This window comes from Microtus pennsylvanicus, chromosome X (assembly GCF_037038515.1).
Source record: "Microtus pennsylvanicus isolate mMicPen1 chromosome X, mMicPen1.hap1, whole genome shotgun sequence".
NCBI lineage: Eukaryota > Metazoa > Chordata > Mammalia > Rodentia > Cricetidae > Microtus > Microtus pennsylvanicus.
The window spans coordinates 100,960,085-100,972,421 of record NC_134601.1 but is presented as its reverse complement, the minus strand read 5'-3'; the positions used below and the strand labels follow the sequence as shown (position 1 = coordinate 100,972,421).

The 12,337-nt window shown below is 37.1% G+C and overlaps 1 protein-coding gene across 5 annotated transcripts in view; it reads left to right on the top strand.

Moving 5' to 3' along the window:
• The window catches only part of Tab3 (TGF-beta activated kinase 1 (MAP3K7) binding protein 3), a 62,287-nt gene that overhangs the window by 17,483 nt on the left and 32,467 nt on the right, over positions 1–12,337 (top strand). For 2 of the 5 annotated variants that reach the window (XM_075957285.1, XM_075957284.1), the window contains exons 2-3: positions 2,727–2,824; positions 6,338–6,416. The exons of 2 other annotated variants lie outside the window; for them this stretch is intronic. The gene's annotated coding sequence lies outside the window, so the exon portion shown is untranslated. The remainder of the gene's footprint in view (positions 1–2,726; positions 2,825–6,337; positions 6,417–12,337) is intronic. One more of the 5 variants, XM_075957287.1, reaches the window with a different exon arrangement.

Here is a 12,337-nt window from a genome sequence, read left to right as displayed (position 1 = left end):
TGCTTTCATTGGTTAACTAATCCTGCATGTTTTATGTGATCTAATTTGGTTATTTTCCTTCAGCAAGCTTACTTTACTGAATTTATTTCTCCCTTCTATAAACTTCTTTCTCAGTAGCATACAAAGTGTACACATTTCACCAGCTCAAGAGAATCAGGGTATGAAATTTATACTTGTGTACCTCATTGCTTACTGCAAGTTAATTTGAGAATTTCCTGATACTATATCCTTCCCTCTGCCCCTCCAACTCCTCCATCAAATTCATGAACTCTTTTATAATTATTATTGTGTTTTATGCACACATGCATACATATCCAAATGGATGAATATACATATTTGGGTCTGAGCACTTTGAATTGGGGGCTCAGTCCTGAAAATGTCTCATTCTTCTTCCTTCAGCAGCCATGGGCTGACTGCCTCTAGCACTTCATCTAGAGGTGGTGACTCATGAAATTTTCCTCTATCCATATTTGTATGTCAACTTGTTGAGAACCGACTCCACACAACTGGTGTGGTCTTTTCAGATTTTATCTAGGCAACCATACTACTGAGAGTTTATAGGTTCCACCACATCCCTGTCCTCTCCAAAAGACACTTATCTTGCAGCAGTCATTCTGGTCCCCAGGCTCTTAGAGTCTGTCGTCCCCTGCACAGTTCCATCCTCGCCCCTTCATCAGCGTTCCCTGAGGTATAGGGGTTGTGTTATAAATGGGCTGGTTAACCCATTATCACATACTCTCGTCATTTTGATCAGTTGTGGACCCCTGCCATAGCCTCTGCCTGCTGAAAAAAAAAGAAAAAAGAGATTCTTTGCGTTATCGATGAGGGCTGTGCTTATCTAGGAGTAGGGATTTGAGAAGGCAGTTCAAACTATATTGCTTAAGTGCATGGTAGTAGAAGGCTCTCCTCTGGGGCCTGCAAACTCTCCAGCTACAGGAGCAGCCAGGTTCACCATACTATGCTTGAGTTTCTTCCAACTGAGTGGGGTTTAGGTTTAATTAGACAGTTGTTAATTCCTCCCGAGAGATAAGTGGGCTATTGCAGTTTTAATACATATTTAAATGTGCTGGTTTGTGTTTTATGTTTTTGACTTTTTTCTATATTCTATATGAGATAATTAAATGCTCATTTTGCCTCTTACATTTTTTCTTCTCTTATGAGTCAGGGTCTTTTATGTGGCTCAGGCTGACTTTGAACTTGGTATAGTCTCTTCCTTAGCCTCCCAAGTCTTGGATTATAAGTGTGGACCATCACACCCAGTTAAAATCATTATCTTTTAGGTAGTATTTAGGAAGTGTCACATTTTTTCTTGAGCATATATAGTGACTCTTAGTCATTTTTAGGTTAATAAATATTTCCAAACATACACAAATAAGAAGTTCAGCAAACTTCTAATTGCTGTAGCTGACAACATATTAACATATTTGTTTTCCCCGCTGCTTTTTTTCTTTCAAGAAAAACAAATAAGACAATTGCACTCCAAAGTTAATGTGCCTCTTAACACATTTTCTTACATAACTGCAGTGACATTATCATAGAGCACACCTAATAATAATACCTTAGCAGCATAGGCAGCACTTAGTCTGTATGAAAGTTTCCCCAGTTAAGTCTTTGTGTGTGTGTGTGTGTGTGTGTGTGTGTGTGTGTGTGTGTGTGTGTGATTTGTATCGACTCTCGCTGATTTTGTAAAGTCCCCTTCTGGTGGGACCTAGTTTGTTTTTTTACCCTTTGTATTTAAAATGTGCTGGAAATTATCTATCTGCTCAGTTAGGTTCAGCTTATACTTTTGGAGGTGTGGCCAAGAGTACTTGCTGTGATTTCATTTAATATCATACCTAGCAGTACCTAATGTATAATTTGGTTACTTATGTCATTATTACCTGTTTTTTTCCCTCTGTGGAAGAACATTACCCTCCTTTACTAATGCTGTTTGCTTAACTTGAAATCTTGTGTCGGTTATGGGTTGCTAAAATCCTAGGTTGGGGAACTGGATACTCAGCTTTCATCTTTAATGCTTTGTACTTTTTCACTAAAGTATATGATAAAGTAATTTTCTTTCTCTGTCAGAAGTCATCCCAAAATGGTAGATTACTGATTTTGCGGTTACGCAGAAGCATCTAGTCTCCCAGTTCTGAATGAATTGTCCTAGTCTATTGAAATTGAGTGGCAGAAAAAAAAAACAGAAAGACTTTGTACCTACTTCATGCTGCTGTCTTGCAGTTAGAGTATGATGCTCACTTGAGCTATGGGAATGCACAAATCCTGTAATTTACTAGAGACTAAATCAGGCTCACTGTGGAGTCATTTCAGTTTTGAAGACCCTTGGCTTTAAAAGGGCCCCAGCACAGTTTTGTAATCAAACACATTAAACATTAATGACTGCTTTATCTTGGGAAGCCGCAGGGTTCCTCCTGATGGCTTACTCTTCTTACTATCTTTCTCTGAAGCCAGAATCTCAGCAAAGCTTTGTGCCTTGGCTATTTGGGACCTTTGCCTTAGGCACTAGAGGTGACTATTGGGAGCAACCTATCTAGGAAGCCAAGGGAACTTTTTCCTCGGTGTCAAATAAACACTGGCTTCATTAAGTGAAATTTCACATAGTCAGATGACCGTTTACATTTTCACAACCTTTCATTTTGTTATACATGCTTGTCACTCGTTTGTGTTCCTTTCAGGCCTTTCTCTATCCTAATCTTACCTCTTTGGTCATTCTTTTTTTATGACAGTGTTGCCAGCATTTTCTTCAGTTTACTCACTCTGGATTATAGTGTGTCCAACTTCATAAGGTGTCTCAGTTGAAGTTTTTAGAGTTGAGAAATCGAAGGTAAGAAGTTTATATATCTTTGTTGACAGTGGATCTTTATTGCCGTTAACGTTTCATATTTACACAGCTACCCATAAATTCCCTTCCCTGTTATACATCTAACACCTAAGCTAGGTGCCTAGCATGCCTAGTTCCAGCTACTTGAGATGCTAAGTTGGGTGTATCTTTTGAGTGCACAAGATGAAACACCACATCAAAAAGCTAAACCAAACCAAGAAACCTGCAGAGCAAGGATTAAAAAAAAAAGAAAAGATGCCCATGTAGTTTCTTTTATTTAGATTTAGGCCTCATACCCTAAGCAGCTACTACTGCCTGTTTAGCAATAGAAAGTGTAAATTTTTTGGCTAATTCATTTAGTGTTAGATACTGATCTGGCCTGTGACTCAGATCTGTATTGGTTAGAGCTAATGGAATGTATAAGACCTACCTGAAGCAATAACCAGATATATATGGATATGTAGGTCTTCCCAATTCTCGCATCATTTTCCATAACAAAATTGAACCAGTAGTAATGCTGATATCATTAACAACCAAGGGCATCAATTTTTAGTGGTATTGTAGCCATAATTCTGACATTGAGTCTTGTAGATCTGAATCAAGATTGTGTAATGGTATCAGCTTTGATTATTGCATAGCTTATTTTTGTACCTTGGAAAATGTTCCTACTCTTTTTTAACATATTTCCTAGTATAATTTATATATGTATCTATTGTGAATGAAACACTGGACAAGAGGCTCTAAAGCCTATTTAATCTGTACTGCCTTTTTTAGCTAGTTTTTCAACCCCTCTTCCCTTCAGTTATCTTGAGGAAACCCAGAGTTTATATTGGACGGAAGCTCAGGAATTCTCAGCTTGAGTATTATGATATTGATGTGGGTGATTCTTTGTTATTGAGGGTTGTTTGTGCATGGGAGATGGTTAGGAGCACCCCTGGCCTCTGTCTGATAGATTCCAGTCCACTCCTCATAACTAAAAGTAATTCTAGCCACCACTTGTCTCTTTTGTAGTTAAGTGTATTTTATTTGTATGTATGAACACATGGATGTGCACAAACAACTATGTGCATGCCATGGAGCACATACAGAGGTCAGAAAACAAGGTTCAGGAATCAGTTCTCTTCTGTGGGTACCAGGCTTATGTGGGAAGGGCTTTTAACTACTGAGCTATTTCACCAGCCTGCCAAATGTCTTTTGCAGGGCAAAACAACTGGTATAGATGGTGTGTTAGAGCCTTCCGGCTTTATAATTACACTGTTTTTATTTCAAATAAAACAGAACCCACTCTTTATAGTTCAGTGTCATTTCTTTCATGAAACATTCTGCAGCTCTCCTTCTCTTTATCTTACCTTAAGCAAGGTTTTCTTTTTCTGACTACTATAGTATGTCACCCCACTCTGTTTCTAAGTATCAGTGTGTTTTTCTTAATTTGAGTATTAATTAATTTGAGCTTTTGGTATTTTTAAGCCCAGATTTTGTTGAATGGACAATGTATTTGTGAATATTAAGTTAGAAACTATTAAATAAATGATTTAAAATGGTTTTACCTTTTTCAACCTATTAGAAGATTTCCACAGAACTTGAATTTCTGGCATAAGGAGAGCAATAACTCATTACAAGATAGAAGCTGCCTTATGTATATGTGAGCCAGCTATAGGAACACTTGTAGGCTGCATTTGAAAGTCACAGATGAATAGAGTAAGCTGTTCTAGTTTTCATATAGACATTTTATCCCATTCTTGTATTGTGTGTATGTGCATGCTTATGTACCACAGCATGCATGTGGAGGGGAGAGGACAGCTTGTGGAAGTCTGTTCTCTCATTCTACCATATGGGGCCTGGGGCTTGAACTCGGGTTGTCAGGCTTGGTGCCAAGCACCTTTGATTACTCAGCCAATTTCTCTCATCCAAAGAGGATTTTTAATCAAATAAAAATCTTCTAGTTATTAAAAAATAGTAAACGGATAGCAGTAAATATTTTTAAGTAACCTAGATCTTAACCATATTCTAGGTCAGTTATCAAATTCTCTGACAGTAAGAAACACATTTAATTATATCTAATATATACACACATACTTGAAACCATTTTTTCATTTAGTATTTATCAATATGCATTTCACTTTATTTTTCTATTATTTTTCTTTTTTTTAAGAATAGCCATTGCCTAGTATATACGTCCAGTATAGAAATAGGTCATGACCCTACCTTTTGAAAAACACAATAAAATTTGGAGATTATCTGCCTCAAGAGTATGTCACTCATAGGTTGTCTTGTCTTTCTTTTGAAATAATGTCATTTAGGAATTGAGCCAACAGACATTAGGATACCTTAATCAAAGGATATTAAATTTCCAACTATTTTAAAGTCTATATTTTGATATTTCTACCAAATATTTACTATATATAAACTTTTACAGCCAAAATAGGTTGTCTTGCTCTTGTTCAAGATTTATATTGATAAAACATAGAAGAGACTAAAAATTAGCAGAGAGACTATTTGGGGTTCTGAAAGTGGTAACAAATACTGGGTGGTTTTTATAGGCATTTAAAATGGGGAAAGCTGTGTTTATTGAAGTTCATGATAGAGTAATATGATGTGGGGTAGATTTTGTGTTCTATCAGAGGTTATTGCACATGGTAGATATAGTAAGTTGGATGATCAGTTACTTGTGTTTCATATTTAAAGATCATTTTTATTCAAGATATAGAAGTTTTAAATAATATACTAAATTCTAGAAGTATGTTATAAAAGGGATATGGCATTTCAGTTCTGTTTATGAAATGAAGCACACTCAGGAGATTAATTACAAACTTGTATATATGGTAACCCTGATATAACCTAATATTTACTCTAACATGATGATGTTAACCTTGAATTACTAGGTTTGCCAAGACTGCAAATAATCTCTAAATTGTGAAAAATGTTCGCTGTCAAAAAAAGTGAAGAAAGTTACTATTGAAACAGAAACATGTAATAGCATTTTTAAATTAAATATTTTACTTATGCAATTAAAAACTGTGTTTTATCATAGACCAGGTTTAATCCTTGTCTAAATAGAATCGGAACTCAGGATGGTAAATTACAGTCAGGTGCCACAAAACCACAAGAAAATAAGCAATAGACTATGCTCTTGGTTTTGTTTGTTTGTTTGTTTGTTTTTTAGGATAATATTACGAGGGAATTTCAGTGAGTACTGAAATTCACCCATGTTTAATTTCCAACTGGTTAATATAGCCCTGATTTCAAAAGGTAGGAGTAGAACAAAAGGACTGCATTAACATAGAAATTGAAATGCAACCTTCTAGTATGGAATAGTGTAAAGTTTGATTACTATAGAAGATTTTTACCTAAAAAGATGGGTCAGCTTGTGATAATTGGTGAAGACCCTCATGCCCTAAAGGGTAGTCTAGCATCTTGTCTGCCATTCCTTTAAGTCACTAGAAGTCTCATAGTTGTCATTGGAAATTTTGAAGTTGAGAAATTAGCAAAATGGTAACAATCTTTATATTTTCTCAGATCCTAGACTACTGAAAAGGAGGTCATTTCAGAGCTGGAGATGTGAATAAAAAACCTCCTATTCCAGGACTCATATGAGGTATATTTTTTCTACAATTTTAAATAGACTTTAATTCTTAAGGATAGGTTTATTTTGCAGAATTGAGAATATAGTACAGAGTTTCCATATACCCTGTACTCAGTTTTTCCTGTTATTAACAGCATACATTAGCATGATGCTTTTGTTACAATTAATGAGTTGTTATCAATATCACCTGTAGTTATTAATCAGGTATGACTTTTTCTTTCTGTGTTAAGCTTCCATACAGGAAACTGTATACCGGTTGGTTGTTATGTCTCCTTGGCTTCCTCTTTTCTGTGACACTTTTTCAGACTATTCTTTTTTTTTTTTTTTTGAGACCATGACAGTTTTAAGGGGAACGTACTGATCAGGTACTTTGTAGACTATACCTCAGATGTTTTGCTAATGGTTAGACTCGGGTTATGGATTATTTTAGAGGAAGGCTATAAAGATAAAGTAACATTTGATGTTCTTTTCTAATCATATCCAGAGTGTGTGCTGTCAGTATGGCTTATCACTGCTAATATTGACCTTGATTCACCTGGCTGGTAGAGTGTTAGTCATGTTTCTCTGCTGTTAAGCCAAACTTTTTTCTTCATCTTTTTCTGTATTTTGCTCTTCGGAGAAAAAGCAGTGTACATATACCACAATTAAGCTCTCTTTAAGTTGTGTTCCATTTACTTGGAAGATATGTAATCTGCATACACTTTGTGGAATTGTTAGGCTTGGGGGATGTGTCCACACCCCAATTATTATAGCATTTCCTTTTATTAGTGTGGAGTTCTTGGTATTTAGTTTATACTGTTTCATAATCTAATAGTGCTTTATTTTGATGTTCTAGTTATTCTAGCTGTGGTCATTGGGAGTTCTTTCAATTGTCTCCTGTGTTATTTTTGAAATGACTCTATCATCATGGGATTTTTGTTTGTTTTTTGAGTGCTTCTTTACTTCCTGGCACTATGAGGTGCTTCAAGCTTCACCATGTATGCTCCCCAAACTAGTTGTCGAATCAGATGTTTTTCTATTGGGTTGTGATTCTTTCTATTAGAGAATGCTACTAGAAGCTTAGCTTGTTTCTAGATAAGCTCATTCGTTCTAGATCAGTGGTTTTCAACCTTCCTCATGCTGCGACCTCCTAATACAGTTTCCCATGTTTTGGTGACTCCCCCCAACCATAAAATGATTTTCGCTGCTACTTTGTAACTGTAATTTTGCTACTGTTATGAACCATAATGTAAATATCTGCATTTTCTAATGGTTCTAGGCAACGCTGATGAGTCATTTGACTCCCCCCCCAAGGGTCATGACCCACAGGTTGAGTATTCTCCTGGCAGGAAAATAAGCATATGTGTAAATATTTTAACATATAGGTTACAGATAACAAACCATATTCATGAGAATGTTTTAAGATTAAATTTAACACGAATATACTATTTGTTTCTAGGGCTATATTTAACTTTAACATGTTTTTGTTGCTCATTTTAATGAAAATGTTATCTTGGTCTCGTTTATTTTGAGAATACAGTGAAATATGGGCTATGTGCCGCAAATCTGTGATTATCTGAAATTTGTTTTCACTATAATGAAAATCCTATAGGATGCTTATTTGGGAAATGGGATTGGGGCATCCTTAGAAGAAACAATGATAATGTTCCTATCTCTTTTTTTACATGTGTGTGCAATAAGTCCTGAAATTGGAACTATGTCCTTCAAAGACCTACGGCCTTGAAAGGGTTTTGTTTTTGTTTTTTGTTTGTTTTTAGTTTAATCCTCCAGTATTGGACATTTACTGTTGTCATTTAATGTGGAAAGTTCAGCCTAGTACAAATACTCCTGTTTTCAAAAAAAAGATTTATTTTAAATTTTCCGTTAAGTGTTAAAGACAGCATCAGGAATCAGGATCATGCCAGATAGCAGGACAGGAAATGAAGAGCTAGGAACATAGACTTCAGCTAACATCCTTTGAGACTTAACACTGTGTATTCACCTCTGTGCCTCAGTTTTCCCCATGTATAAGCGGCGAGTGTTAGCATCTCCCTCCTCAGAGGGACTTAAGTGAGGAAAAGGACATCATGGTGCTTGATATGTAGATAAGATTTAACAAATTTAAAATCAAATCTTCCATTGTGGCATGAAAAAATACATATGCTAGTATGTATACTTTGTATCGAGTAGTTATTACTTGGTCACACCTGTCAGAAAAATTAATGAATCATAGCTGGACTTAATAGTACACTCTTGATACCAGGATTTTGGAGATGGGGGCTGGAGCATTAGTTCAAGGCTTACCACAGCAACATAATGAATTCAAGACCAGCCTGGGCTACTTAAAAACCTGCCTCACCAAAAAGGAGAGAAAAGTGAGTGATTCATTCATTAAAAGAAATCTTGAAAGTCCTTTCACGACAGAACATATTTTCCTTCAAACCTAGGAAATTCTTGCCTCACCAGTCAGTATTGTGAGCCAGGGTTTTCTCTAGTGGTCATTAGTTGCTACTAAGACTTCTAATGGGGATGGCCAGTGTGCTGAATAGCTCCTTTGTGCTGAATAGCTCCCCTGTCCTGGGACAGTCTTGATATAATGAATTACTGCTCCTCCTATTACTGTATCAATATTATAGTATACCATTAGACATGCTAACCCGAAGTTGTCGTTATAACACATTTCAGGTACCACGAATTCAGAAGGTATGTAAAGAAGTGAAACAAGGACAGAAATCTGTAGATGTGGCTTCTAGGAAGGAGAACTGGGGGTGGATTTGCTCTTTTTGAATGAGTGGTAGAGGAGACTTCAGCATTAGTCGGTTATATAGTGGCCAGATTATCTGACTTTTAAAAGTTGAATGTTGCCAGGTGGTGGTGGCACACACCTTTAATCCCAGCACTCAGGAGGCAAAAGCAAGTGAATCTCTGTGAGTTTGAGGCCAGCCTGGTCTACAGAGTTCCAAGATACTTAAGACTGTTACACAGAGAGACCCTGTTTTATAAAACAAACTAGCAAAAACAGTTGAATGTTTACATTTTTGTATGAAGTTGTCCATTTTAAATATAGTTCACTTTTAAACACTGTGAAGACCAAACCCAGCAGCAGATCTATAGGCTGGATTTGGCTCCCAGACCATTCATTGGTTTGCACCCTCTGATGTGATCATTTTAGGAGGTGAACTAAGATTCTGGCAAAGGTAGAACAGTCTGAGCCATAGTGACACCATCCTGCATCTTTGCTGAGCGTGTAAAAGGCTTTAGAAACAAAACACTTAGGTATCCACATCGTTTTCTAGACTATGGGGAACTGTGGTTCAGCAGAGCTCTGGGAGAGCTTCCTCTGAGTAGGAGGAAGAATTCTTTGGGGAGAAATCCCAGCAACAGCAGCTTATTCATAACAGGACCTATTGTGCCTTGTGGGTCCAGGCCAGTACTCCTGATTTAGGGAGATATCTAGGCAACCAAAGGAACTCTCTATGATGCCATTACTAAGCATAATTTTTGTGCCTATAATCTTTATCTTGCCATCGTAGATTAGGAGTTCCAGTCATGTGTGGTATATACCTATAATCCCAAAACTTGGGAGGTTTAGACAGGGAGACCACTGTAAATCATAAACCATCTTGGTCTAAGGTGTGTAATCTATCTTAAAGCAAAAAAAAAAGAGGGCTGGAGAGATGACTCAGTGTATGAAGCACTTGCCTCAAAAGGGTGATGAGTGATGTTTGGATTTCTAGAACCCACACTAAGGTTGCTTGTAAATCCCAGCACTGGGGAGGCAGAGATGGGATTCCTGGGGCAAGCTAGCTAGTTAGACTTGCTAGAATGGGTGAGTTCTGGGTTCAGCAAGAGATCCTGCCAGGAAGTAAAGGGAACACAATCAAGGAAGATATCTGACATCAGATTTAGGCCTCCATACACATGTGTACATGCACACACCACACACATTCACACAAAGTGACAGGAAATAAGAGCTCAGCCCTAGAGTCCTCTGGTTCATGTGACCCTATCTGTTGGCTTAACTTTTTAAAGTATTTTATCACATTTGAGTGTTTTATACTACTATGAAATACTAAAAAGTTATCCATATCAGTACTTATGTAAGGGAATATCTAAGGCTGAATATCAAGAATTATTAAGAGTACATGAGATATTGGCTGAGCAAGACACTGATCTATGATATAGCAGAACATTGTTAGGAGTCATTTTATTGCTGTTTTGTTTTTTTAGTATTTGGCTTTCTCTTAGTCCAGGTCTCAGATTCCTGGCTACCCAGGCAGTGGCAGGCATGGACTCGATTTCATGGAGTGGGCCTTAAATCCAGTCAGATGTGGTTGTTTACTCCCACAACTTTTGTGCCGCTATCATACGAGTGCATTATGCAGACAGTTCACCATTGAAGAACAAATGCTTTGTAGCTGATTTGGTGTTTACCTTTTTCCTCTGGTAGCGTGCAGAATACCTTTTAGTACTAGGAACATTAATCAGTAGGAGTGAAGGCTCTAGGTAGAGACCAGCTCAGCTTTTCAGTATTCAGTGAGTTATGTAGGTTTTGACTTCAACAATAGTGCCTTACTTTTTATAAATTTGTGGATAGTAACTAATAGCCGTGGCAATAGCATGGCATTTGGGGGTTCCTTTGGGACCCTGGAGGCAGAAAGATTATAAGAGCCAGTGGGGATGGAAGACAGCAAGGAAACAGGCCTTCTAGACACAGCAGGGCTGATGCACATATGAACTCACAGAGACTATGCAGCATGCACAGGGCAAGTCCAGTAAGCCAGGTGGGGTCCCTGCACTGAGAGGGGACACAGGCCTCCATCCTTAAGAAAGTATCTCCAGTTGACAACCCCTCACAAAGGAAAATTAGATTTTCTCCAGTGGGCTCTGACTGGTTACACAAACCACATTTAAGTACAATAGATGGCCAACACAAAAGGAACTCACTGGTATGCTTGCCATTTTGTTGCTGTTGTTTTGGTTTTTTTTATCATAATGCTTTATCTAGGTTAGTTTTTAACCTTACAGGTCTCTTGATTATATAGTAATGGTTTCTAATTTTGTGTTGGGATTGCTATATGTGCAAGTGTGTGTATGTGTGTGTGACAAACACATCTGTATGTGTTTCTTGTCATTTTTCATTGGCTCTATTTTCCTTTTTTTCAGTTGCCTGTTTGTTTTCTATTGAGAAAGAGAAAAAAAGTGTTGTAGATTTGGTGGGGGAGGAGGGGGGGAGGAGAGGGGGAGGGAAACTATGACCAGAATAAATTGTGTGGGAAAAAAAAACTATTTTCAATAGAAAATGAATAAAATGTTAGTAAAAATAAAATAAAAAATAAAGGGTACATGAATAATCATGTAACAGAAGGCATTTTCTCTAGCTCTGCTAACTAATTTGTACAAGAATTCTTTCCTTTGCTTCCAGCTCTCCACCTCCCTACATACCCAGAACTTCCTAGTTAGATAATAAACCACTGAGAGTTCACTCTTCTTTTCCAGCTAGTGATAGAAAGCCAGTCATCTTTGAATATTTATACTGGAATTGTTAAGCATACCTACCAGTGACAGTGTGTAAAATGCAGGGCCTGGATTTGAGTTATGAGTTTGTCATAAGTGTGTTCTCTGAATTCATTTTCTTATTTGCAAAATGGATCTAATTATAGTTACCCTTGAGGGCATAGTTGTTAGTAAATGATAGCTAATAATAGTGATAAATTGAATGGGAAGTTTGTGCTGACAGAGCTCTCTGAACTACATGGATGAAGCCTGTGTTGTGGCACTCAAAACCAGTTCTGGTTTACTCTCGTCTTTTGTTTTTTTCTTTCTTGTAAGTGGACTGGCTTTGTATTGTAAAAGCTTCTAAGTATGGTCAGGAAATTTCTGAAAAGTTATTTTTTTGTTGTTACTATGAAATCTTAAGCCTTTGGATGCTTCAGAAGTTCTTAGTTAAAATT